General features: G+C 42.7%; 1 protein-coding gene across 2 annotated transcripts in view; it reads left to right on the top strand.

Annotated features, from left to right (window-relative positions):
- The window catches only part of LOC124804712 (phospholipid-transporting ATPase ID), a 538,289-nt gene that overhangs the window by 445,320 nt on the left and 65,944 nt on the right, over positions 1–27,025 (top strand). The window lies entirely within an intron of this gene.

Raw genomic sequence — 27,025 nt, 5'->3', positions numbered from 1 at the left:
AAAATTAGCTGTGTGACATTCGGTGGAACTGGCAATATATGAGGAACAGAACTGAGCAAGTTAGAAATATTGCCATGAGAATGAGTAAAAGCTATTCATAAACATTATTTTGATATTTGCAGTGAAGGGGCGAAGATAATCGTCAAGAGGTAACAAGAGTTTCATGACAAACTTTAAAATGATAAGGGGAGGGGGATATTCATTTATGTTTTGATCACTGTTGAATGTGTTGTGTTTTTATTCATTTCACTTTGCAAGGATATGCAGCAAAATAACAAATTACAGAATGAAAAAAGGAAGAGAATGATATTAGAGTACTTATTTACTGAGTCCTGCACTTCGATCAATTGTAGAATTGGGGATAAGTGAAAAAACAGAGGTTTCGTTACATTTGAATATGTAGATTCTTCATCATGAGCAAATTCCAGTGGGCATCTGTACTGAGAGGCTTAACCCTGTCTATCACTTCCATAGTGGGACTTCATAATCACTACAAACTTTGTCTTGCTGTCTCTGTGCTGTTTGCGGTCTTTTTTTGTTTATGGCTTTTGCCCTTGAGAGAGAAACGGTCATATTGAAAAGCTAGAGATTTGTGGTCTTTCAGGGAACAATGTGACACTGGTTAGCACATTGGACTTGCATTAAGGATGACAATGGTTGAGATCCACATGTGGTCATCCGTATTTTGGTTTTCCACAATTTCCCTAAATCTCTCAGGGCAAATGCTGGAGTGGTTCCTTTGAAAGGGCTTGGCCGATTCCCTTCTCCAGCCTTGCAGCATTTAGAGCTTATGCTCTATATATAATGACATCAATGTTGACAGCGTGTTAAATCCTAATCTTCCTTCCTTCCTGTCATTTGGTTCATAGCATTGCTTTGATAAGCCATTTTCAGTGAGTGATGAGTAACTTCTTACTTCGTCTTTGTCATTCTGTAATGACTATTATCAGTAATACTTTAATGACATTTTTGGTATTGCCCTATTTCATTGAAGTAACTTTTTCACCTTTAACTGGCCATTAATTCTGTGTTGCAGGAAAACAGGATAGGTTAGCATTTACTTTCATTATAATTTTGGAACCTGTGTGGTATATGTCCAATGAAAAATAACAGCTAACCAGAATAAAATTAAAATTTAAATGTTCATTTAATGTTGAGCCTTGTGCAACAATATATTTTAATGAAGGTTAGTAACATTTTGAAGGATTTATTCTGCATCCAGTTGTGTATTGTGGCCCTAATATAGTTTCTGCAGATATATTTAAATATATGCTTTACTGAAAAAGTAAAGTTGTCTTGTATGTGTTGATCATGATAGTGTGGATTATCTTTCCTCACTCAACAGAATTTACTGAAGCTGATGTATTCATCATGAGAGAAATTGGCAACTGTAGTGATATTTAGAACAGTTTCAAAATATCATGATTTTTCAGTCCCATTTGCACATTTTTGTATGATATGACTAATTTCGATCTTCCTGGATCATCTTCAGATCTTTGTAGCTACATCAGCAAACTGTTGTGCCCGTATTGCAACTACATGTCAGACTAGAATGCAATGGAATTGTGCCTTATGAAGCTCTATCTCAAAGTCAGTCAGTTGACCATCATTACCGTGCAAACATTTTGAAAAGGTTGTGTGAGAAAATGTGAAAAAGAAGACTACAGTTGTTGCATAACAGCTCCTTGTTCCTTGACAGTGACAACATGCCTCCACCACTTAGATTTCATAGTTTGCAAATTTTGTAACAGAAATCAGATGACTGTCCTCTAATCACTCTACTACTTGTGACTTTGTTGTTTCCAGAGTTAATATGAGTGCAGAAAAGGTGCTGTTTAGACACCACCAGTAATACTAATGACAACTGTGATTAGAGGATTGCGGTACCTTGAAGCAGTAAACATTAGCAAGTAAAATAAAAGTGTTGTTTATAAAAATGTAGCATATTTTTGAACAGACCTCATATATAGCAGTTAACAGCTGATATACTGGGATTTTTCAGTAGTAGATATTAATTTATAGATGGACTTCTTTGCAAACATAATAAAATAAATAGTTTGAATAATAACAGATAATCAGTCAGACTAGATCCATGAATAATGCACAGATAATCAGTCAGACTAGCCTCATACTCGGGGACTGAGTATAGGGAGCAGATGTGGGAATTGTACATCACCATACTAGACAAGGTCATAGTGTTTTACCGTTGCCTTCTTGTGACCTGTTGTGAAGCGAAGTGTCGTGTGTCTCTGTGTTGAATGTGTGACTGATAAGAGCTTGTATAGTGTAGTGTTGGGTTTATATTGTTTTGGATTAAGGTAAGGGAGAGGGTGAAATCAAGTGCCGGCACATATCCTGTTCCTCTCAAATATCTCAAAGATGGCCGCCGAGCTAAATGACCTCATCTGATGGGTGATTCACTATCAGTGTCACATACTCACATTTCATGAGGCACTGTGGAGAAGTTTGGAATTTAATCCATGACCTTGCACAAATACTGTTGATTGGGAACTTTATGTAACCACCTCTCAACCCCTTGCTGTCCAGATACTGGAAGTGAAAATTTTTCACCATTGGGATTAGAACTGGCTTACATCAGTGTGTAGCTAGACTGCATAGGCATGCATTAGCAACCTCAACTATGAAGATGTATACAGATAATAGATAACATAAAAACTGACAAATTGCCTGTTGGCTTCTTTCTCGGGTTGTTCGGTCGACGTTCGTCTGATGATTTTTGTGACGTTTCACCAGCAAAAGTGGCTGGCATTGTCAGAGTTTCACATTCCACTGCAGACTATATATACCTGGCATGCCAATGTCCAAAGGCTTCTCTGCGGTCATTTCCAGTGTGGTTCTCCTCTTGCTACCTGCAACGGTCATGGTCATTCACTGCAACATGGCAAGCCAGGATCCATTTACCTTGAGGCTTTCTTTTTCTTGTTGAAACTGTTCTCATATTTATTTCTATAGCTTCTCTGAACAAGCAGGTGTGATAACACTTTTCTACAGCCAGAACTCCCATGTCAGTAAACTTTACTATGTGGGTGGTCTCGCACAGTTTGTGCTCTGCGACAGCTGATTTCTCCACCTGCCCCAACTTGCAGTGTTGTTTGTATTCTTTGATCCTGGCAGCATTGATTGATTATCCAGTCATTAAAACATAACTTTTCTGCTTGTGCATGGTATGCGGTATATTCCCGACATTGCAAGTGGGGTCCCTTTTCTCATTTGCAGATCTAAGACACTCTCTGATCTTCTTTGTCGGTTTGTAAATAGTCTTTATTCCGTGTTTGCGCAATATATGGCCGATTCTGTCCATCACTCTGAGAATGTATGGCAAAAATGCCGTACCTGACATTCCTTTTTCTCAAGTGTTACTTTGCGTGCCTCTTCTCTGGATCAGGTGGTGGTTTGATAGTTTGTGCAGGTATTGGTCAATATTTGTCAGTTTTTGATACTTGGTGTGTCCCGGGTTTTCACCATCCCTTGTGACCAGCACATCTAGAAAGGGTAGGTTTTTGTTCTTTTCTACTTCCATTGTGAATTTTATGTTGCCATGGAGGCTGTTCAAGTGTCTTAAGAAGTCTCCGAGCTGTTCCTCACCATGACTCCACACAATGAAAGTGCCATCGATGTATCGTGTATCACATCTTAGGCTTATGAGGTGCCAAGTAAAGTGCCTGTGCTTCAGAATGTTCCATAAAAAAAGTTGCCCACCACTGGACTAAGAGGACTACCTATGGTGACGCCTTCCAGCTGTTCGTGGAAGTTGCCACTCCATGTAAAATAGCTCGTGGTGAGACAGGCATGAAAGAGCTTTGTGATGTCTTACGGGTAAAATGGAACCGATGTGCTCCAGAATGTAATTGAGTGGCACTTCAGTAAACAAAGAAACATCATCAGAGCTGAGCAGGATGTCATTTGGTGCAAGTTTCAGTTTCTTCAGTTTCCCAACAAAATGTCCTGAGTCCTTTATGAATGTCCTTTATGCAGCTGGAGCAGAGAGCTTAGTGTTCTGTCAGTTTGTGTGTCGGTGAGCCAGGAGTGCTAACACTTGGTCTTAGTGGAACATTATTCTTGTGGATCTTAGGTCATCCATACAGCCAAGGTGGTAGGGCTTGTGTGTTGTGCAGGTTCCTCTGTATGTTCACCTGCAGAAAAGATGCCTTGCCTAGCTGATTCATATTCCATGTGGTACACTGCATTGGATCAGCACTTAGGTTTTGGTATGTCATTGAATCTAATAGGTCCATGATTTTCTGATCATAATCTCATTATGACAGTCTCATTTCCTTTATCAGTGGACTGTACTAATGTACTCTTGTCGACATTAAGATTCGTAATAGCTTGTACTTCTTCTTTCTTCAGGTTGCAAGCTTGTGATTTTGCTCTGCACAGTATCCCGCTGTTTCAGTGCATATTTCTTCAGTTTTTCCACAAGGAAGGCTCCAAATGACCACTTCAGTATTAGGAATGATGTACTCCATAGGTATAGTTCTGGGGATGATAACTAAATTCCCTCCTTTTTGAATGACAGACTTTTCCTGTTCAGTCAATAGTCAGTCTATGAGGTTGACCACTGTGCATGACACATCGGGAATTTCCGTTACAGTCTGCATCCGGACTCTTGCGAACTTTTTCTTCTGTCACTCAGTGCAGTGCTCAAATCCATCCTGCATGCTTTTGTGAGTGATACTGTTGATTGTGGCCAAGATAGATACGAAGCCCACACCTACTACGGTAGTACAAGTTTATATGCCAACTAGCTCTGCAGATGACGAAGAAATTGAAGAAATGTATGATGAAATAAAAGAAATTATACAGATTGTGAAGGGAGACGTAAATTTAATAGTCATGGGTGACTGGAATTCGAGTGTAGGAAAAGGGAGAGAAGGAAACATAGTAGGTGAATATGGATTGGGGGACAGAAATGAAAGAGGAAGCCGCCTGGTAGAATTTTGCACAGAGCACAACATAATCATAACTAACACTTGGTTTAAGAATCATGAAAGAAGGTTGTATACATGGAAGAACCCTGGAGATACTAAAAGGTATCAGATAGATTATATAATGGTAAGACAGAGATTTAGGAACCAGGTTTTAAATTGTAAGACATTTCCAGGGGCAGATGTGGACTCTGACCACAATCTATTGGTTATGACCTGTAGATTAAAACTGAAGAAACTGCAAAAAGGTGGGAATTTAAGGATATGGGACCTGGATAAACTAAAAGAACCAGAGGTTGTACAGAGATTCAGGGAGAGCATAAGGGAGCAATTGACAGGAATGGGGGAAATAAATACAGTAGAAGAAGAATGGGTAGCTTTGAGGGATGAAGTAGTGAAGGCAGCAGAGGATCAAGTAGGTAAAAAGACGAGGGCTAGTAGAAATCCTTGGGTAACAGAAGAAATACTGAATTTAATTGATGAAAGGAGAAAATATAAAAATGCAGTAAGTGAAACAGGCAAAAAGGAATACAAACGTCTCAAAAATGAGATCGACAGGAAGTGCAAAATGGCTAAGCAGGGATGGCTAGAGGACAAATGTAAGGATGTAGAGGCCTATCTCACTAGAGGTAAGATAGATACCGCCTACAGGAAAATTAAAGAGACCTTTGGAGATAAGAGAACGACTTGTATGAATATCAAGAGCTCAGATGGAAACCCAGTTCTAAGCAAAGAAGGGAAAGCAGAAAGGTGGAAGGAGTATATAGAGGGTCTATACAAGGGCGATGTACTTGAGGACAATATTATGGAAATGGAAGAGGATGTAGATGAAGATGAAATGGGAGATATGATACTGCGTGAAGAGTTTGACAGAGCACTGAAAGACCTGAGTCGAAACAAGGCCCCCGGAGTAGACAATATTCCATTGGAACTACTGACGGCCGTGGGAGAGCCAGTCCTGACAAAACTCTACCATCTGGTGAGCAAGATGTATGAAACAGGTGAAATACCCTCAGACTTCAAGAAGAATATAATAATTCCAATCCCAAAGAAAGCAGGTGTTGACAGATGTGAAAATTACCGAACTATCAGTTTAATAAGTCACAGCTGCAAAATACTAACACGAATTCTTTACAGACGAATGGAAAAACTAGTAGAAGCCAACCTCGGGGAAGATCAGTTTGGATTCCGTAGAACACGTGAGGCAATACTGACCTTACGACTTATCTTAGAAGAAAGATTAAGGAAAGGCAAACCTACGTTTCTAGCATTTGTAGACTTAGAGAAAGCTTTTGACAATGTTGACTGGAATACTCTCTTTCAAATTCTAAAGGTGGCAGGGGTAAAATACAGGGAGCGAAAGGCTATTTGCAATTTGTACAGAAACCAGATGGCAGTTATAAGAGTCGAGGGACATGAAAGGGAAGCAGTGGTTGGGAAGGGAGTAAGACAGGGTTGTAGCCTCTCCCCGATGTTGTTCAATCTGTATATTGAGCAAGCAGTAAAGGAAACAAAAGAAAAATTCGGAGTAGGTATTAAAATTCATGGAGAAGAAATAAAAACTTTGAGGTTCGCCGATGACATTGTAATTCTGTCAGAGACAGCAAAGGACTTGGAAGAGCAGTTGAATGGAATGGACAGTGTCTTGAAAGGAAGATATAAGATGAACATCAACAAAAGCAAAACAAGGATAATGAAATGTAGTCTAATTAAGACGGGTGATGCTGAGGGAATTAGATTAGGAAATGAGGCACTTAAAGTAGTAAAGGAGTTTTGCTATTTGGGGAGCAAAATAACTGATGATGGTCGAAGTAGAGAGGATATAAAATGTAGGCTGGCAATGGCAAGGAAAGCGTTTCTGAAGAAGAGAAATTTGTTAACATCCAGTATTGATTTAAGTGTCAGGAAGTCGTTTCTGAAAGTATTTGTATGGAGTGTAGCCATGTATGGAAGTGAAACATGGACGATAAATAGTTTGGACAAGAAGAGAATAGAAGCTTTTGAAATGTGGTGCTACAGAAGAATGCTGAAGATTAGATGGGTAGATCACATAACTAATGAGGAAGTATTGAATAGGATTGGGGAGAAGAGAAGTTTGTGGCACAATTTGACCAGAAGAAGGGATCGGTTGGTAGGACATGTTCTGAGGCATCAAGGGATCACCAATTTAGTATTGGAGTGCAGCGTGGAGGGTAAAAATCGTAGAGGGAGACCAAGAGATGAATACACTAAGCAGATTCAGAAGGATGTAGGTTGCAGTAGGTACTGGGAGATGAAAAAGCTTGCACAGGATAGAGTAGCATGGAGGGCTGCATCAAACCAGTCTCAGGACTGAAGACCACAACAACAACAACAACAACAACTGTTGATCTTTTCCCAGGTGTCTCGAAGCATTCCGCCACTTAGTTGTTAGAAAATATCCAAAAGTTCCTCATCTGTTCTTGCCAAGTATCTCTGTGTTGCATGAATTCACTCGTGAAGAAAAATGCGTTCATTTCTGTCACAGATATGAAGTGCTTGGGTGGTGGCAAACAAGCTTACATTTAAAGAACTACGGTGCAGCACCTTCATCCCGGCACCGCAACAGAAAGGCAAGAGGACATCAGTCACGCATTCTTCTTCCATCGTTGATCAAGACATCACTACAGTCTGCAAATCTTCTCCCTGTGGTGCCATAATACAAAAAATTGTTTTCTTGGCAAGTTGTTGACAAACTGTGTGTTGACTTCTGTCTCAGGTTCTTTGGCCGATGTTCATATGATGATTTTTCTGATGTTTCGTCACCACGAGTGGCTGGCACTGTCAAAGTTTCACCTTCCATGGCTAGTGATGGACTGGAGCAGAGCTCACAGCCACAGATTATATGTACCTGGCTTCTCCGCAGTTATTTCCAACGTGGTTCTCCTCTTGCTACCTGCAACAGTTGTTCGCTGTAGCACAAGAAGCCAGGAGCCGTTTACCTTGAGGCTTTCTTCTTTATTGTTGAAGCTTTTCTCATGTTTGTGTATTTCTGTAGCTTCTCTGAACAAGCAGGTATGATAGCTCTTCTCTACAGCCAGAACTTCCATGTATTCTGTGATCCTGGTGTTGATTGATTGTTTAGTCATTCCAACACAAACTTTTCCACATGTGCATGATACATGGTGTATTCCCAACATTACAAGTGGGTCCATTTTCTCCTTTGCCAATCAGAGACCCTCTTTGGCCTTCTTTGTTAATTTGTAAATAATCTTTGCATCATGTCTCCTCAGTTGGCAGACGTACAGAGGAACCTGTGCAACACATAAGCCCTACCACCTTGGCTGTAGGGAATACCTAAGTTCCATAAGAGTAATGTTCCACTAAGACCAAGTGTTAGCGTTCCTGGCTCACCAACAAATAAACTGGCAAAACACTTGGCCTCTCCGCTCCAGCCGCATGCAAGGAAGACTTACACATTCGTAAAGGACTTAGGACATTTGAGAAGCTGAAGAAACTAAAACTTGCCTCAAACAACATCCTGGTCAGCTGTGTTGTTGTTTGTTTACTGAAGTGCCACTCAGTGACACTATGGAGCACATCAGTTCCATTTTCCCACGAGACATCACAAAGCTCTTCCATGCCTGTCTCACCACAAGCTATTTCACATGGAACAGCAACTTCTACAAACAGCTGCAAGGTGTCACCAGGGATAGCCAACTTCTTCATGGAACATTTTGAAGCACATGCACTGGACTCGGCATTCATAAGCCTAAGGTGTGGTGCAGATATGTCAATGGTACCTTTGTTGTTTGGAGCCATGGTGAGGTACAGCTTGAAGACTTCCTAAGAAACTTCAACAGCCTCCATGCCGACATAAAATTTACCATGGAAGTATAAAAAGACAAAAAACTACCCCTGTAGATGTGTTGGTCACAAGGGATGGTGAAAACCTGGGACACACTGTGTATCGAAAACTGACGCACATGGACAAATAACTGCACAAACTATAAAACCATCACACAAGCCAGAATATAGGCATGATTAATATGCTAACAACATGAGCAAGACAGATATGAGAGCCGCAGCACCTGAGACACGAAATGCAACACCTGGAAAGTGTTCTGAGGAGCAATGGGTACTCTGCAAGTTATATTAGAAGTATAACAGAGTCAGACACTCGGCAAAGTGACACATAAGAAAAAGAAATCTCAGGTGTGGACAGAATTGGTAGTATGTTGTGCAGGCACGGCGTAAAGACTATTTACAAATTGCCAGAGACGATCAAAGTGTGCTCAGATCGACAAAGGAAAAAAGGGACCCACTTGCAATGTGGGGAATATACCGCATACCATGCACATGCAGAAAAGTTCATGTTGAAATGACTGGATGATCAATCAACACCAGAATCACAGAACACAAACGATATTTCAGGTTGAGAATTCAGTCATGGCAGAGAACGCTCTGTGTGAGACCCTCCCTCTGCGGGTCAGGGGGTTAGAATAGGTCTGAGGTATTCCTGCCTGTCGTACGAGGTGACTAAAAGGAGTTTCACACGTTTCAGCCTTTATGTGACAGTCCCCTGTAGGGTTTGACCTCCATTCTTCAAAATTTTCCCGAAGAGCGAGACAATTGGGGAAGGGCACCTTACAAGGTGCATCGTGTCTATCGTGTATTGAGATCTTTAGCCCACTTTCTCATCGTCGCATTGCAGTCCTGCCCATTCTCCATCTCTTGGGTGAGGACACCTTCCTGGGTGCTTTATCGTGCATGCACTATGCAGTGTCGATTTCTGCGTCGGCGATGGCCATGAACTTCTTTGCACTGATATCCAGCACGGTAGCCAGTCCATTGTGGTGGAGCCGCCATGGACCCTGTTGGTTGTAGCCCCCTGACCAGACAGGGATCGCTCTGCTGATGCCTGCGCTGTTAACTCCCCAAGTATGCCAAGGGGTAGATGACCACTCCCCTGGGGCATCGGGACTCCTGGCAGAGGCCATCCTGCCAGGTGACCTTTACTGTGGCTGGGTGGCACCCATGGGGAGGGCCCCTGGTCAGAGTGGGTGGCATCAGGGTGGATGACTTGTGATGAAGCGTAGGCCATCATCTCTTGCTGGTGGTGAAACACCAGCAGTCTCATAAGCGATCACAAGCTCAATTCAATGCACAGAAGTACGACCCCGAATTGTTCTCCTCCATGGCCACACCATGTTCCAAGGTATCATATTTCATAGAGACCTCCTTCTACATCTACATCTACATTTATACTCTGCTAGCCACCCAACGGTGTGTGGCAGAGGGCACTTTACGTGCCACTGTCATTACCTCCCTTTTCTGTTCCAGTCGCATATGGTTCGCGGGAAGAACGACTGTCTGAAAGCCTCCGTGCGTTCTCGAATCTCTCTAATTTTACATTCATGATCTCCTCAGGAGGTATAAGTAGGGCGAAGCAATATATTCAATACCTCATCCAGAAACGCACCCTCTCGAAACCTGGCGAGCAAGCTACACCGCGATACAGAGCGCCTCTGCTGCAGAGTCTGCCACTTGAGTTTGCTAAACATCTCCGTAATGCTATCGTGCTTACCAAATAACCCTGTAACGAAACGCGCTGCTCTTCTTTGGATCTTCTCTATCTCCTCTGTCAACCCGACGTGGTACAGATCCCACACTGATGAGCAATACTCAAGTATACGTCGAACGAGTATTTTGTAAGCCACCTCCTTTGTTGATGGACTCCATTTTCTAAGGACTCTCCCAATGAATCTCAACCTGGTACCCGCCTTACCAACAAATAATTTTATGTGAACATTCCACTTCACATCGTTCCGCACGCATACTCCCAGATATTTTACAGAAGTAACTGCTACCAGTGTTTGTTCCGCTATCATATAATCATACAATAAAGGATCCTTCTTTCTATGTATTCGCAATACATTACATTTGTCTATGTTAAGGGTCAGTTGCCACTTCCTGCACCAAGTGCCTATCCGCTGCAGATCTTCCTGCATTTCGCTACAATTTTCTAATGCTGCAACTTCTCTGTATACTACAGCATCATCCGCGAAAAGCCGCATGGGACTTCCGACACTCTCTACTAGGTCATTTATATATATATATATATTGTGAATAGCAATGGTTCCGTAGCACTCCCCTGTGGCACGCCAGAGGTTACCTTAATGTCTGTAGATCTCTCTCCGTTGATAACAACATGCTGTGTTCTGTTTGCTGAAAACTCTTCAACCAGCCACACAGCTGGTCTGATATTCCATAGGCTCTTACTTTGTTTATCAGGCGACAGTGCGGAACTGTATCGAACGCCTTCCGGAAGTCAAGAAAAATAGCATCTACCGGGGAGCCTGTATCTAATATTTTCTGGGTCTCATGAACAAATAAAGCGAGTTGGGTCTCACACGATCGCTGTTTCCAGAATCCACGTTGATTCCTACATAGTAGATTCTGGGTTTCCAAAAACGACATGATACTCGAGCAAAAAACATGTTCTAAAATTCTACAACAGATCGACGTCAGAGATATAGGTCTATAGTTTTGCGCATCTGCTCGACGACCCTTCTTGAAGACTGCTCTTTTCCAATCATTTGGAACCTTCCGTTCCTCTAGAGACTTGCGGTACATGGCTGTCAGAAGGGGGGCAAGTTCTTTCACGTACTCTGTGTAGAATCGAACTGGTATCCCGTCAGGTCCAGTGGACTTTCCTCTCTTGAGTGATTCCAGTTGCTTTTCTATTCCTTGGACACTTATTTCGATGTCAGCCATTGTTTCGCTTGTGCGAGGATTTAGAGAAGGAACTGCAGTGCGGTCTTCCTCTGTGAAACAGCTTCGGAAAAAGGTGTTTAGTATTTCAGCTTTACGCGTGTCATCCTCTGTTTCAATGCCATCATCACCCCGGAGTGTCTGGATATGCTGTTTCGAGCCACTTACTGATTTAACGTAAGACCAGAACATCCTAGGATTTTCTGTCAAGTCGGTACATAGAATTTTACTTTCGAATTCACTGAACGCTTCATGCATAGCCCTCCTTATGCTAACTTTGACATCGTTTAGCTTCTGTTTGTCTGAGAGGTTTTGGCTGCGTTTAAACTTGGAGTGAAGCTCTCCTTGCTTTCGCAGTAGTTTCCTAACTTTGTTGTTGAACCACGGTGGGTTTTTCTCATCCCTCACAGTTTTACTCGGCACTTACCTGTCTAAAACGCATTTTACGATTGCCTTGAACTTTTTCCATAAACACTCAACATTGTCAGTGTCGGAACAGAACATTGTCAGTGTCGGAACAGAAATTTTCGTTTTGATCTGTTAGGTAGTCTGAAATCTGCCTTCTATTACTCTTGCTAAACAGATAAACCTTCCTCCCTTTTTTTATATTCCTATTAACTTCCATATTCAGGGATGCTGCAACGGCCTTATGATCACTGATTCCCTGTTCTGTACATACAGAGTCGAAAAGTTCGGGTCTGTTTGTTATCAGTAGGTCCAAAATGTTATCTCCATGAGTCGGTTCTCTGTTTAATTGCTCGAGGTAATTTTTGGATTGTGCACTCAGTATAATGTCAGTCGATGCTCTGTCCCTCTGTCCCTACCACCCGTCCTTTTGCAGTCCGAAGATGAGCTGCGTGCCAATTTAGAGCAGCGAGGTGTACATTTCGTCCGGCGTGTCCACCGGGGTCCGAAGGGTAATCAGGTTGCCACCGGTGCCTTCATCTTGGCCTTTGAGGGTGATAAATTGCCCGAGAAGGTCAAGGTGACGGTCTACTGGTGTGATGTAAAGCCCTATATCCCTCCCCCGATGCGGTGCTTTAAGTGCTGGGAGTTCGGCCATATGTCTTCCTGTTGTACTTCCAGCGTCACATGCCGAGTTTGTAGGTGCCCATCGCATCCCAATACTCAATTGCCCCGCCTCCCATCTGTGTCAACTGTGGAGAGCCTTGCTCGCCTGACTGCAGGATTCTCCAGAAAGAAAGGAAAATAATGGAGTACAAGACTCTGGACAGACTGACCTACACTGAGGCTAAGAGAAAATTTGAACGCTGGCACCCTGTGCGTATGACATCATCGTACGCTGCTGCAACAACAGTTGTGGCACCATCAGCTCCACCAACCCAGGTCACCTCTCAGAGCCGGAGGACTACAGCTGCACCTTTGATGGTGGGGGGCATTTCCTTCCCTGTTGCTCCTGCACCACCTACTTCAGGAGCAACACCCCCCCAACCATCGGGGAAATCCGTCCCCACTTCTAAGTTGGAGAAGCGTAAGTCTTCTTCGGCTTCTCTCGCTAGGAAGGGGTCCTTTGGGTCACTCACTTCCCAGGTTTCTTCTAGTGGGAAAGAAGACACCCGCCAGTGGCTGAAGAGCCCAAAAGCAGCTGGTCATACGGCTTCACATTCATCCTCAGTCCCAGAGACTGAACCAGGGAAGTCCTCCCAGCCAGGGAAACCCAAGGAGCAGCGAGAGAAATCCAAAAAGAAAACCCCTAAGACCAAGGAAATTCCAGTGGCACCCACACCACCGTTACCTACAAGCTCTGCGGCTGAGGACGGGGTGGAGATTTTGGCGTCCGCTGATGCCCTAGATCTCACCTGACTCTCAGACACAATGGATATAGACTGCTCAAGCAGTAAATCGGTGGCAGCAGGTGACTGTGAGGTGTAAACTGCCTCATTGAATGTTTCATGCCTTCCCAGTCTCACGGTATGATCCTCCAGTGGAATTGCAGCGGTTTTTTCCACCGCCTGGCTGAGCTGTGGCAGCTGTTAAGTTTTACACCTGCTATCTGCATTGCCCTCCAGGAAACCTGGTTCCCAGCAATGCGGACCCCTGCCCTCCATGGCTATAAGGGATATTACAGGAACCATAGCAACTATAATAGTGTGTCAGGTGAAGTTTGCGTTTATGTCCTAAACTTGGTCTGTAGTGAACACGTGCCCCTTCAAACCTCTCTTGAAGCTATGGCTATCAGAATAAGGACGACACACGGAATAACTGTTTGCAATGTGTATCTTCCTCCAGATGGTGTAGTACCCCTGAATGTATTAGCTGCACTGATTGATCAACTCCCTAAACCTTTCCTACTTCTGAGAGATTTTAATGCCCATAACCCCTTGTTGGCTGGTACCATGCTTACTGGCCGAGGCTGAGATGCCGAAACTTTACTGACGCAATTGGACCTCTGCCTCTTAAATACTGGGGCTGCCACACATTTCAATGTGACTCATGGTAGTTACTCACCCATCGATTTATCAATTTGCAGCCCTGGACTTCTCCCATCTCTCCACTGGAGAGCACATGACGACCTGTGTGGTAGTGACCACTTCCCCATCTTCCTGTCACTGCCCCAATGTCAGGCACACACACGTGTGTCCAGATGGGCTTTGAACAAGGCGGACTGGGGAACTTTCACCTCTGCTGTCACCGCTGAATCTCCCCCACAAGGTAAAATTGATGTGATGGTTGAGCAAGTGACTAGCACAGTTGTTTATGCTGCAGAAAATGCGATCCCTCTCTCTTTAGGGTGCCCAAGGCGGAAGGCAGTCCGTAGGTGGTCGCCGGAAATCGCTGAAGCAATTAAGGAGCATCGTCAAGCTCTGCAGCGGCATAAGTGGCACCCTTCCCTGGAGCACCTCATAGCCTTTAAATGGCTCCATGCCCATGCTCGCTACCTTATCAAACAATGGAAGGAAGAGTGTTGTGAGAGGTACGTCTCCACCATTGGGGGTGCCACACATCACCTTCCCAAGTTTGGGCAAAGATCAAACATCTTCTCTGGTACCAGGCCCCACCCAACAGCTGTCCCCAGTGTTACCATAAATGGCGAGTTATGTACAGACACAAACATGATTGCTGAGCACTTTGCTTGAGCCTCTGCGTCGGACAATTACAGCCCCCACCCCCCCACCCCACCCTTTCACACACTCAAACGTGGCTAGAACGGAACGCCCTCTCATTCACTACACGGCTCAGTGAATCCTATAGTGCCCCATTTACAGAGTGGGAGCTCCTCAGTGCCCTTGCACATCGCCCTGACACAGCTCCTGGACCTGATCACATCCACAGCCAGATGATAAAACATCTCTCATCTGACTACAAGCGACATCTTCTCGTCATCTTCAACCAGATCTGGTGTGATGACGTCCGGGAGTGATACAATGATACAATGAACACAAATTTCTGTCACGGAAACAATTGTACTCAATCAGCAGTAGCTCCCACATAAAGGATGCTGGCCAGCTGCTCCATGATATCCCAAATGAGCTTCATATACTACATAGACTGGTCAAGGAGCACCAAATGGACCTTAAAAGGACAAACTATAGATTGCCATTTGTAATCAGTCTTGCCATCGCAATGGCGGGAGAGCACCATCATTCCAGTGTTCAAACCCGGTAAAAACCCGCTTGATGTGGATAGCTATCAGCCTATCAGCCTCCCCGACGTTCTTTGTAAGTTGCTGGAACGTGTGGTATGTCGGCAGTTGGGTCGGGTTGGGTCCTGGAGTCACGCGGCTTGATGGCTCCATGTCAGGGCGGCTTCTGCCAGGGTCGCTCTACCACTGATAATCTTGTGTCCATCGAGTCCGAACAGCCTTTTCGAGACGGCAACATCTGATTGCGGTCTTTTTTTACTTATGTAAAGCATACAACACGAATTGGTGACATTATATCCTTGCCACATTGTGTGAGTGAGGTATCTGGGGACCACTCCCGATTTTTATCCAAAACTTCCTGTCGCTCCGTACTTTCCGTGTCCAAATTGGTGACTCCCATAGTTCCATCCATATCCAGGAGAATGGAGTCCCGCAGGGCTCTGTATTGAGTGTGTGTCTCTTTTAGTGGCCATTAACGGTCTAGCAGTGGCTGTTGGGCTCTCCGTCTCACCTTCTCTGTGTGCAGAAAACCTCTGCATTTCGTACTGCTGCTCCAATACTGTTGTTGCTGAGCGGCACCTCCGGGGAGCCATCCACAAGGTGCAATCATGGGCTCTAGCCCACAGCTTCCAGTTTTCAGCCCCAAAGTCGTGTGTCGTGCACTTTTGTCGGCGTCGTACGGTTCATCCCGAACCCACACTTTACCTTAATGATGATCCACTCTCTGTAGTGGATACACAAAAATTCATAGGACTGGTTTTCGACACTCGATTTACTTGGCTCCCTCATCTTCGTCAGCTTAAGCAGAAGTGCTGGCAGCACCTCAATGCCCTCCATTGCCTGAGCAACATCAATTGGGGTACAGATCGCTGCACGCTGCTGCAGCTCTACAGATCTACAAATTGATTATGCGAGTGTGGTTTATGGTTCCGCGGCGCCTTCAGCATTGCATTTACTCGACCCTGTGCACCATTGTGGGGTTCGATGTGCGACAGGAGCTTTTAGGACGAGTCTGGTGACCAGCATACTGGTGGAGGCTGGTGTCCCTCAACTACAGATCAGACGTGCGCGACTGTTCGCCAGTTACGCAGCACACATTCATAGTTTCCCTGTGCATCCGAATAACCGTCTGCATCTGCTGTACCCGCCCGTGGCAGTCCATCTCCCACATCGGCGGCCCTGATCGGGGCTAACAATTGCGGTTTGTGTGCAGTCCCTTCTCTCCAAACTGGAGTCCTTCCCTTTACCACCTCTACTGGCGGCACATTCACATATGCCTCCGTGGTGTCCACCTGAGCCACAGCTTTGTCTGGACCTTTTGCATGGCCCTAAGGACTCCGTTAACCCCGCTGCTCTCCGCTGTCAATTCCTCTCGATTCTTGATGTGTTCCAGGGATCTGAAGTGATTTACGCTGATGGCTCAATGGCTGATGGTCACATAGGCTTCACAGATGTTCATGGGGGACATTTTGAACAGCATTCCTTGGCAGTTTGCTTCAGTGTTTTCACTGCAGAGCTGGCAGCCATATCTTGTGCTCTTGAGTACACCCACTCACGCACTGACGAGTCATTTCTCCTGTGTACTGACTCATTGAGCAGCCTACAAGCTATCGAACAGTGCTACCCTCGTCACCCTCTGGTAGTGTCTATTCAGGAGTCCATTTATGCCCTGGAACAGTCCTGCCATTCTGTGGTGTTTGTGTGGACCCCAGGCCAGGTCGGAATCCCAGGAAATGAACTTGCCGACAGGCTGTCCATGCAGGCTACACGGAAACCGCTTCTGCAGATCGACATCCCCGCAACTGACCTGCGATCATTATTAAGGCTGCAAGGTTTTTTGGCTGTGGGAGACGGAATGGCATAATCTCAGTACGCACAGAAAACTGCTGCCCTTGAAAAGACTATGAATGTGTGGAAGACCTCCATACGGGCCTCTCGCAGGAACTATGTGGTTCTCTGCCAGCTCCTCATTGGCCATACGTGGCTAACACATTGCTGTCACCTCCGTTGCGAGGACCCGCATCGGTGTCACTGTGGCTCACATACGAGTGTCGTCCACATCTTGCTGGATTGCCCACTTTTAGCCGCTCTGTGGAAACACCCAGAAGGGGAGGAAGAAACAGCATGAAACATCACAGATTGAGAAGCTGTGTGATGTTATTTCACTGATTATAAAATCGATTCGCATTTAGAAAGAACTTGGTGGTATGAGCCCACTTATCGGTATGACGTAGCTTGGATGCATGCACTGATTCAGTTGAGAAGGGTGTCATAAGGCTGCTGTATCCACTCCTGCAGCAAACAGGCTCACAAAATAGTTGTAGTTGATCCTTGATATCGTCACTGGGTCAGAGTTGAGATCCAAGCTGATCCCACACTTTCTATTGGAACAGATATACGAATCTTTCTGGTCACAGGAGTAGCTCAAACACCATGCAGGCAGTGTGTAGAAACATGTGCCTTGTGTAGACAAGAATTGTCCTGTTTGAAAAAGGAACCTTCACATTCTCGTAAGAGAGGTTACACATGAGGGCCTAAGGTTATTGTGCCATCAGAGTTTCCTCAGTCACTACCAGCTGTGACCTGAAGTCATACCTGATGGTTTCCCAAAACATGACACTAGGAGTAACGCTGCTGTGCCTCTCCAAGCATTGGAGTTGGTTGCTACCATACATGATGACGGTGGTCATCTGTGGTAGTGTTGCACTGCTGGTCATCACTGAACACAGTGCAACACCATTCATCAACAGTCCATGTTTCCTTGTTACAGCACCAGCCCAAATGTACCCTTTGTGCTGTATTGTTAATGGTAGCCTACACATGGAATGCTAATCCCTCAGTGCTGCTGCTGATAGTCTCCAATAATAGTGTGGCACGATGCAGAATGTTGTAGGGAGTACATTACTTATTCTCAGATGGCAGACACAGGTGTTGAAGGGGTTATGATGCACTTGGCACTCAGTGTGGTGAATCTACCTTGTGGTAGTCAGAAATGGTGGACTGGATCCTTAATGACAAGTATGTCTGCCCTCAGGTTCCCAAGCAGTGTAACATCAGGCCTCTGCCATCTCCGAATATCTCACAAATCTGGAAACTGCAAAATTCAACCAGCTGGTCAAATGGAGACCCGCAATGAGGCCATTTCCAAAGTCTCTCAGATGCTGATATTGCTATCTCGCACAAGTATGTGGATCCCATGTCCTTCAGTGATCACTCAACATCTGATGCTGTTCATGCCCCTTGTATACCCTACCAATTCTGGTAACCATAAAAAACACAAACAACACTAATGCATTCTGTTAGCTGTTCTACCTCTCGCAGAGAATTGCAACTCTAATCATTTACATACCCACTGACAGTGCGTACTTGAATGAAGTTACATTGGCAGCTGCTATGTCATCTGGCTACTTCACTTTTTTTGTCAGGCAGTGTGTGTGTTACTTATAAAGCCCTAGTTTGATCAAGAACATACTGCGAAAACTGATTGCACTTTGCGTAGCTGGGCATTTGTTTCCACATTAAGGTTTCTTCTGTGAGGTAAGGCTTGAAACCCTCTTCATATGAACGTTGCAATACGTACAAAGAGTAGTCATAAAGTTTTAATTAACACCTTGGGGAAAAAAATCAAACTGTGACCATGAAAATTGAAGATTTTCTGCATGTTCTACATAACATGAGGGTAGGCAGCAAGATTTGTGACAGGGATGTGGTCTGTCTTCTTCTAACCTTCGTTTGCCCTAAAACAGTCTAAGTTCTCATTTGTTTACTCTTGGATTTGACTGCCATGTTATAGTGTCTGAACTATATAGGTTACTATCATTTGTTGCCCATTGTATAACAAAAACAATAAGGGACCTTCTGCCTTTTAACATGAATTGTGCTATATTTGTTTCTGTTGAGCATAAACAGACAATCCCTGCACCAAGCATTAGTTCTCCGCAGGTCTTCTGGCATTCCACTGAAATTTTCCTAGGTTCCAACATTTCTGAATATAAAAACAGCGCCTGTAAGCAGCCCCAAAGAGCTTGTAACATGTCCCGCAAATAATTATCTGTAGTACTGAAAAAAGACAATTCATACTTAAATATTGTTACAAAAAATCTTGAAAAGATTCTTGACCAATTTAGTTTAGATTTTTACATGTTACTATAATAAATGTTGGGACAGACATCGGCTGCACAATTCATAAAATAAGAGAAACATTGTTAGCAGACATCTCTAAAAGTTCATCAGCAATTTATTTCAAACTTTTGTACAATACTGTAATAAACATTGAGACGGATATAAGTTTTTTTCCCCCTCTAAACAGTAATGTACAGGTTTCTGTTAAAACTGACTGCAAGAAAGAAAAATGCTGTGCTGTGAAAATGTGTGGTTTAGTTTTGTTTCTCAGAGTCAATTTTAGCTATGACATAGACATTTAAACCACTATACAAATTGTTTCTTCTATATTCTTTCTAATTATGTATAATTTCAAACAAACTTTGTATATACGTAGGTTTGAACTTAAATAGTGGCAACACTGCTGTGGGGACACTATGCATTGGAATTTGCTATTGTCGCTGATAGCACACGTTATTGACATACCTACCTTACCTCCGAGCAAATGGACTCACCCGTCCCACGTCACCGGTGTACGCACAATCGAGGGAAATACAGTCACTTGTGAGTGAGCGGTTTAATGTACATGGTGTCACTGCATTTTCAAAACAGGAACAGCGGAGTTGGATCAAGATTGAATGTGCCAGAGGTCATACACACAGTTTGCTGACCTTCGTTGAAGGCTTTTACCCAATGTGCCAATGTTCTGTACGGCAGTGCTGATTCCCCGCACACCTCTTGAAGACCTTGATGACACTATCGTGCGACAGTGTCATCAAGGTCTTCAAGAGGTGTGTGGGGAATTGGCATTGCCGTACAGAACAGTGGAACATTGGGTAAAAGCCTTCAACGAAGGTCAGCAAACTGTGGCAGGCATGCATCAGGCAGGTCATCCTAGTGTCCCTGAAGAAGTGCATGCTGTTGCCGCGTTAGTGGACAGTGATCGACGCCATACCGTTCGTGAGCTCGCCCATGAAACCAGATTAGCATTTGTGACTGTGCTTCGCATCCTGAAGGAACCCCTGGGCATGGGAAAAATTGCATCATGATGGGTTCTGCGTGACTCGACGGAAATGAGAAATGGATGCGTTACGATGCTGCTCGCACACACGTGGAGCGCTATGAGTGCAAAGGATAGGCTTTCTTACACCATATCGTAACACTGGATGAGAAATGGGCCACATCGTACGAGCCAAAATTGAAATGTCAATCCTCCGAATGGTGTCACTATGGGTCGCCGCGAAAGTCTAAAGTGCATCAGAGCCCCAGTATGGTTATTCTCATGTACGACTGTAATGGTGTTATCCTAACGCATTACGTTCCTCCATGGCATTCCATCATTGCACAGTATTACTGTTCATTTTTGGAGCATCACCTGCAACCATCTTTGCAAAAGAAGCGGTGACACTTTCTGCGTAACCCACCCATCATTTGCATGAAAATGTGCGGGTGCATACAGCGCAAGCTGTGGCTGCTCTGTTGGGTCGGTGGGAGTGGGGAGTACTGTACCACCCACCATATCCCCAGACTTAAGTCCTTGTGACTTTTATTTGATTCCAAGATGAAGGAACCACTTCGTGGCATTCGCTTCAGAACTGTTCCAGAGATTTGACATGCAATAGACAGCTCCATTCGCGCCATCAACAGAACAGGCCCTGCTAACAGTATACTACACCTTCCACATCACTGGCATCAGATTCTACACAACACTGGTGACTACTTTGAAGGCCAGTAAAGGTGCAAACATGTAACTCTTTTGTATCGGTTGTGAATAAACAGTTGCCACTATTTAAGTTTCAACCCTTGTACAACAATGTGCTGTTTCATTTTATTCCACACAGTCGGTTTCAGTACAATATAGGAAGGTTGTGTTAATGGCTTATTTGCTTATTATTAGAATACTGCTGCAGAAAATCAAACTTCCGAAATTTGTGATCATACACATTCGTAGATTAAAACCGTGCAAAGTATTGTCACTGAAGTTACTATCTGTACAGATCCAGCATCTGGGTAGGTCTCTCCCATGCCCCGTATACCAATGATCCTAACGGATTTACCCATTCATTTTAAGTGACTTCAAATTTCCAATCAAGGTTTCTTTTGCAACAACAGTAAACAAGGCTCAAAAGTCAGAGGGAGGGGAAGAAGAGGAAGTGGGCAGAGGGGGGGGGGGGATGAACATGGAGAAGGGGAGGGAGGAGATAGGAGATGGACAAGGAGAGGGAGAGAGAGGAAAATGACTGAGAGGGGGAGCAGGAGGTGATGCACAGAGAAGGGGGGGAGGAGAAGAAGATGGGCAAAAGAGGGGCTATGAGGAGATTGGGGGGGGGGGGAGAGGGAGGAGAGAGAGAGAGAGAGAGAGAGAGAGAGAGAGAGAGAGAGAGCGAGAGAGAGAGAGAGAGATTAGGACAAACATCTGATTCTCATACATATTTAGCAGTTGTGAAGCATTGCCAGGTTTGCTTGCTAGGTATTCACATATATTGTGTATACTAATGTTTTCACCCCATTAAGAATGACATGTTGAGTTCAATTTGCTAAAAAGTCCTGAATCCATTTGCAAAGGTGCTCTGATATTTGTCAGCTCATAGTTTGCTCACAAGGCAACTGCGTGGAACTGTATTGAATGCCTTCCGTAAGTAGAATATGGCATAATCTTGGGTGCTCTCATTTACTTCACTCTGAATCTCTTGAATGGCCAGTGACCAATTGCTCACAAGGCAACAGCGTGGAACTGTATCGAATGCCTTCCGTAAGCAGAATATGGCATAATCTTGAGTGCTCTCATTTACTTCACTCTGAATCTCTTGAATGGCCAGTGACCAATTTTCACAAGACAGTTGTGTACAGAATCCATTTTGATCTGAAAGATGAGTTTCTTGTGCTCTATAAGAGGGGTACTGCATGAGCATAAAGCAAGTCACAGAAACAACAACCAATTTGGGAGTGGCAGGCGGGGGAGGGGTTGATAATATGAATTTTGATAGATCAAACTTCAGGATAGTTCAGTCATCCACACCAGTTGTTGGGTCATGTCCTGGTTTTCTGGGCACACGGAAAGTGAGTTCATCATGTGGCCTGCAAAGGTTTATAATTTGAAGTCTGGAAATAATTTTACAAGCTGTGCTGAAAAGCTAATGAAACACAGTTGCAGGAGACTGATATCTCTGTGCTTGAGAGCTGTTGGTCAGTGAATAGGCACCAGTGTGCTATCATGTTGATATCAGTGTCATATTAAAACAAACCATGGAAAATCCAGGATGGAACAATGACAGTATTGTGAAAAGGATGAATTGCTATTCACCAAGTAGTGGAAATGTTGAGACACAGACAGGCCCAACAAAAAAAACCCTGCTAAACATGTAGGCTTTCGACCAAAAGGTCTTCTTCTGAATTAGGCATCACACACACACACACACACACACACACACACCACACACACACACACAACGCGCGGCGTGCGAACATTTATGCAAATGCTACTCAAGATTTTTGAATGCAGTGTTTATCCGTGCTAAATTACCGTGTGCTTCCTGTGCTCATAGATATTATTATGTATATGTGTGGTGTCTGTTCTGTCAGACGTGTCCACTTGCATAAAGTGGGAAACATGGTTTAAGTTCCACTCCAGCATAAATTTTCACTTGTCACTGTTAAATTTATATCAATGCCCAATTGCAGCCAATGTCTTTGTTTCTCTTAAAAAGATACACCTGTGCCCATATGTGCCAGTGAGAGATGTTTTCAGCTTACACAATAATATGCAATCTTCTTGTTTGTATCACAAGTAACAGAACAGTTTCTGTATCTGTTATTATGAGAATGACCTGTACTAAGTCCAGTGTAAACTTCTTTTTATGATATGTTTTACAAACAGTTTTCTTGTGTTTTTACTTCTGTGTGGAACAGCAATGATACATTGTGGGAATTTACACTCAGTTAACAGGCCAGATGTAGTGCCATCAGTTGGTTTTTTTGTATATTTAGTAACACATAAATACCAATGTGTGGCAGCCTGCAATGCACCATACTTTCCGTAGTAGTTTAGTTAGCTTTTCATAGGGAACTCTCTTGAAGTACTTCAATGCACTGTGTTGGTGACACTAGAAGTAATCTAAATTAAAGCCTTGGGATTCATGTTATTCATCCCTATAGCTGGAATGTAAATCTGTATTTACAGTGAATTTTAAATTGTGATACTGTAACAAAAAGTTGGTACTTTCCATTTGATAAAATTAGCTTTATTGCTTAAAAAATAAGTTTTGCTTTTCTTGTTTCTTTTTAGTTGGAAAAAGTTGTTTGTTTTAATTTTTGATTGAATATGTGTGCTTTATTGCACTTTCATAAATCATGATTTCTCAATTTCAGTTGCAGGATCTTTCCTAGATACAAGTTTTGATTGGTCACACAGATTTCTTTTCTTCTTATATGTCACAGTTTAGTTTAGTCTTCACGTTCCTATTGTTTTATATTCTATTGTTTTGATAGCTTTTATGTTTGACATTTTCCTTATTTTGTAGCACCTGTTTTTGTTTGCTTCTGAATGCGGGACACTAATTTCAGAATGAACTACTGCTGCTTTTGTGTGCCAGTTAGTTCTTGTAGACAAAATTGGGCTGTTTCTTCCTCGTATGTGTAATACATATTCTGTCATTCAGGTCATAGTATTAAAATTACACATTATTCTTTTCAAAAGAAAATATTTTGAAATATAACAGAATCATATAAAGACTTACAGATTATTTTATAACAATAATGATGATAATAATAATAATAATAATAATAATAATAATAATAATATCATTTGGAGTAGTGAAATGGAGTAACACAGACCTAGAAGCACTCAATACACTTACACGATCACAATGCCACAAATATAGAATACATCACATACATTCAGCAACAGAAAGATTCACATTAAGCAGAAAGGAAGGAGGAAGGGGATTTATCGATATAAAAAACCTACATTATGGACGGGTAGACAATTAAGAAAATTCTTTCCAGAACGAGCAGAAACTAGCAAAATACACAAAGCAATCACTCATATAAATACATCAGCTACACCACTGCAATTTCATAACAACTTCTACAACCCTTTAGATCTCATAACATCAACAGATAAGAAGAAAGTAAACTGGAAAAAGAAAACACTACATGGAAAACACCCGTATCATCTAACACAGCCACACATCGATCAGGATGCATCCAACACATGGCTAAGAAAAGGCAATAATACAGTGAGACGGAAGGATTCATGATTGCAATACGGGATCAAACAATAACACCAGATATTACAGCAAGCATATTATTAAAGATCCCATACCACAACAGATAAATGCAGACTTTGCAAACAACAAATAGAAACAGTAGATCACATCACAAGCGGATGTACAATACTAGCAAATACAGAATACCCCAGAAGACATGACAATGTAGCAAAAATAATACATCAACAGCTTGCCTTACAACATAAACTTATAAAACAACACGTTCCCACATACAAGTATGCACCACAAAGTGTACTGGAGAATGATGAATTCAAATTATACTGGAACAGAACCATTATAACAGATAAAACAACACCACATAACAAACCTGACATCATACTCACCAATAAAAAGAAGAAATTAACACAACTAATTGAAATATCCATACCCAATACAACAAATATACAAAGAAAACAGGAGAAAAAATTGAAAAATACATCCAACTGGCTGAGGAAGTCAAGGACATGTGGCATCAGGATAAAGTTGACATTATACCAATTGATACTATCAACTACAGGAGTCATACCACACAATATCCACCAGTACATCAATGCAATACAGCTACATGCCAAACTTATATATACAACTACAGAAATCTGTAATTATTGATACATGTTCAATTACCCGAAAGTTCCTAAATGCAATATAACACATACCATACAGTTAAAAGGAAGTGACGCTTGATCAAGGTCCGCGTCATTTTCCATTTTTAACCAGACTTAACGTCTGAGAAAGTAAAGAAATAATAATAATAATAATAATAATAATAATAATAATAATAATAATATAGAAGCAAGAAATATGAAGTTCATCCAAGTATAGGATGACTTATAATTTTTTATGCAGTTTTATTAAGCCTTATTTCCACCAACGTTGTATGTACATACATAAATACGTACATAAAACAAAGATGATGTGACTTACCGAATGAAAGCGCTGGCAGGTCGAAAGACACACAAACATACACACCCAAAAAGGGACACACACCACGTGGAATGTTTCCCTCTATTATATAAATACATACATACATAGCCATAGCCACAACCACAAAAGGGGAAATTTCAAATTTTAACATTTTACTTAGTGATGGCTCCTAAATATTAACATCATTAGTTATAATGTTCACTAGAATTGTTACTATGCTGTTTTTCCCCTGTATAAAAATCATATCTGTAGCACCGGAACTTAAGCAGCAATACCAATCTTCAGAATACCGTAAGTTGTCAAAGGAAATCATTCACCAGTGAAAAGAATCATAAGTTATGTTACAATGTTTTTCGGAGATAAACATTGTCAAGGCCCCAAGTATATTTTGAAAATGGTAGTGTGTTCTAGAATGGGATGTTTAAATCCCTTCAGCTGTATCTGTTTATCTGTGAAGTTTCAAAAAAATTGAAGTAAATTTGGATTTATACTTTTAAACTTCTTTTGCTGACAGTTTTGAGCTATGATGTTAATGTGTGGAGCTGCCAATATGTCATCTAGAGGGACACACACATGTGTGATTTAGTGTGTGTGTGTGTGTGTGTGTGTGTGTGTGTGTGTGTGTGTGTGTGTGTGTGTAAAATTGGCTGCAGGAGAAAAAACATAAAAGATTGAGCTTTTGCAATCAGTGGCTTCTTCTGGCAGAAGAAGGGAAGGCAGAGGGATGAAGGAAAAGGACTGCTGAGGTTAAAAAATGGGAAGAGTTACAGAAAAGTCTCACAGATCTGCAGATCAGGACAGGTGCAGTGGACAGGATAAGAAGAAAAGACAGATTTTTGTTATCTGCACCAGACAAGATATGGAAACCTGGCTAGTATTACAATGACAACAGTCACAGGTTGAGTCGTAGGGTAGAGAAATGGTTGCAGAGGGAGGAAGGGGTATGACCAGGATATTGTGAAGATGGGGAGAGTGACTAAAAGCTATTCTGGTTGGGGGGGGGGGGGGGCAATATATCCAACAGAATGGACCTCATTCAGAGCATGATTTGAGGAAGTTATAGTCCTGTCACAGTAGCTGATAAATACATTTAAGACCAGTGTAGTACTAAGGTTCTCAGAAGTTGGATCAGCAATACCAAGTTTAGATGTAATGCCTGGAAATCTACATTTGAACTAGGCTGGTGGGGATAATTACACACAGTTAACATTGAGGTTAACATGAGTTGATCATACAACTCACAGCAGAAGAGATGGAAGAGTGTTTTATTTTCGAAATGGGATCCACTACATTTCATACAGTTGTTTGGTAGTATATAATCGGTAATTACAAATTTGGGAATTGATCACACCTGACTATAGACAGTGGTCTCTGGATAATATTGCCATGCTTGCTGTATATCTCTGATTTTATTCGTGTTGGATAATTGAGGCATCATTAGTCAGGAA

The sequence above is a fragment of the Schistocerca piceifrons genome, chromosome 7 (genome assembly GCF_021461385.2).
Source record: "Schistocerca piceifrons isolate TAMUIC-IGC-003096 chromosome 7, iqSchPice1.1, whole genome shotgun sequence".
Classification (NCBI taxonomy): Eukaryota; Metazoa; Arthropoda; class Insecta; order Orthoptera; family Acrididae; genus Schistocerca; species Schistocerca piceifrons.
Note: the sequence above shows the minus strand (reverse complement) of the source record. Positions and strands in the feature narration are given on the sequence as shown.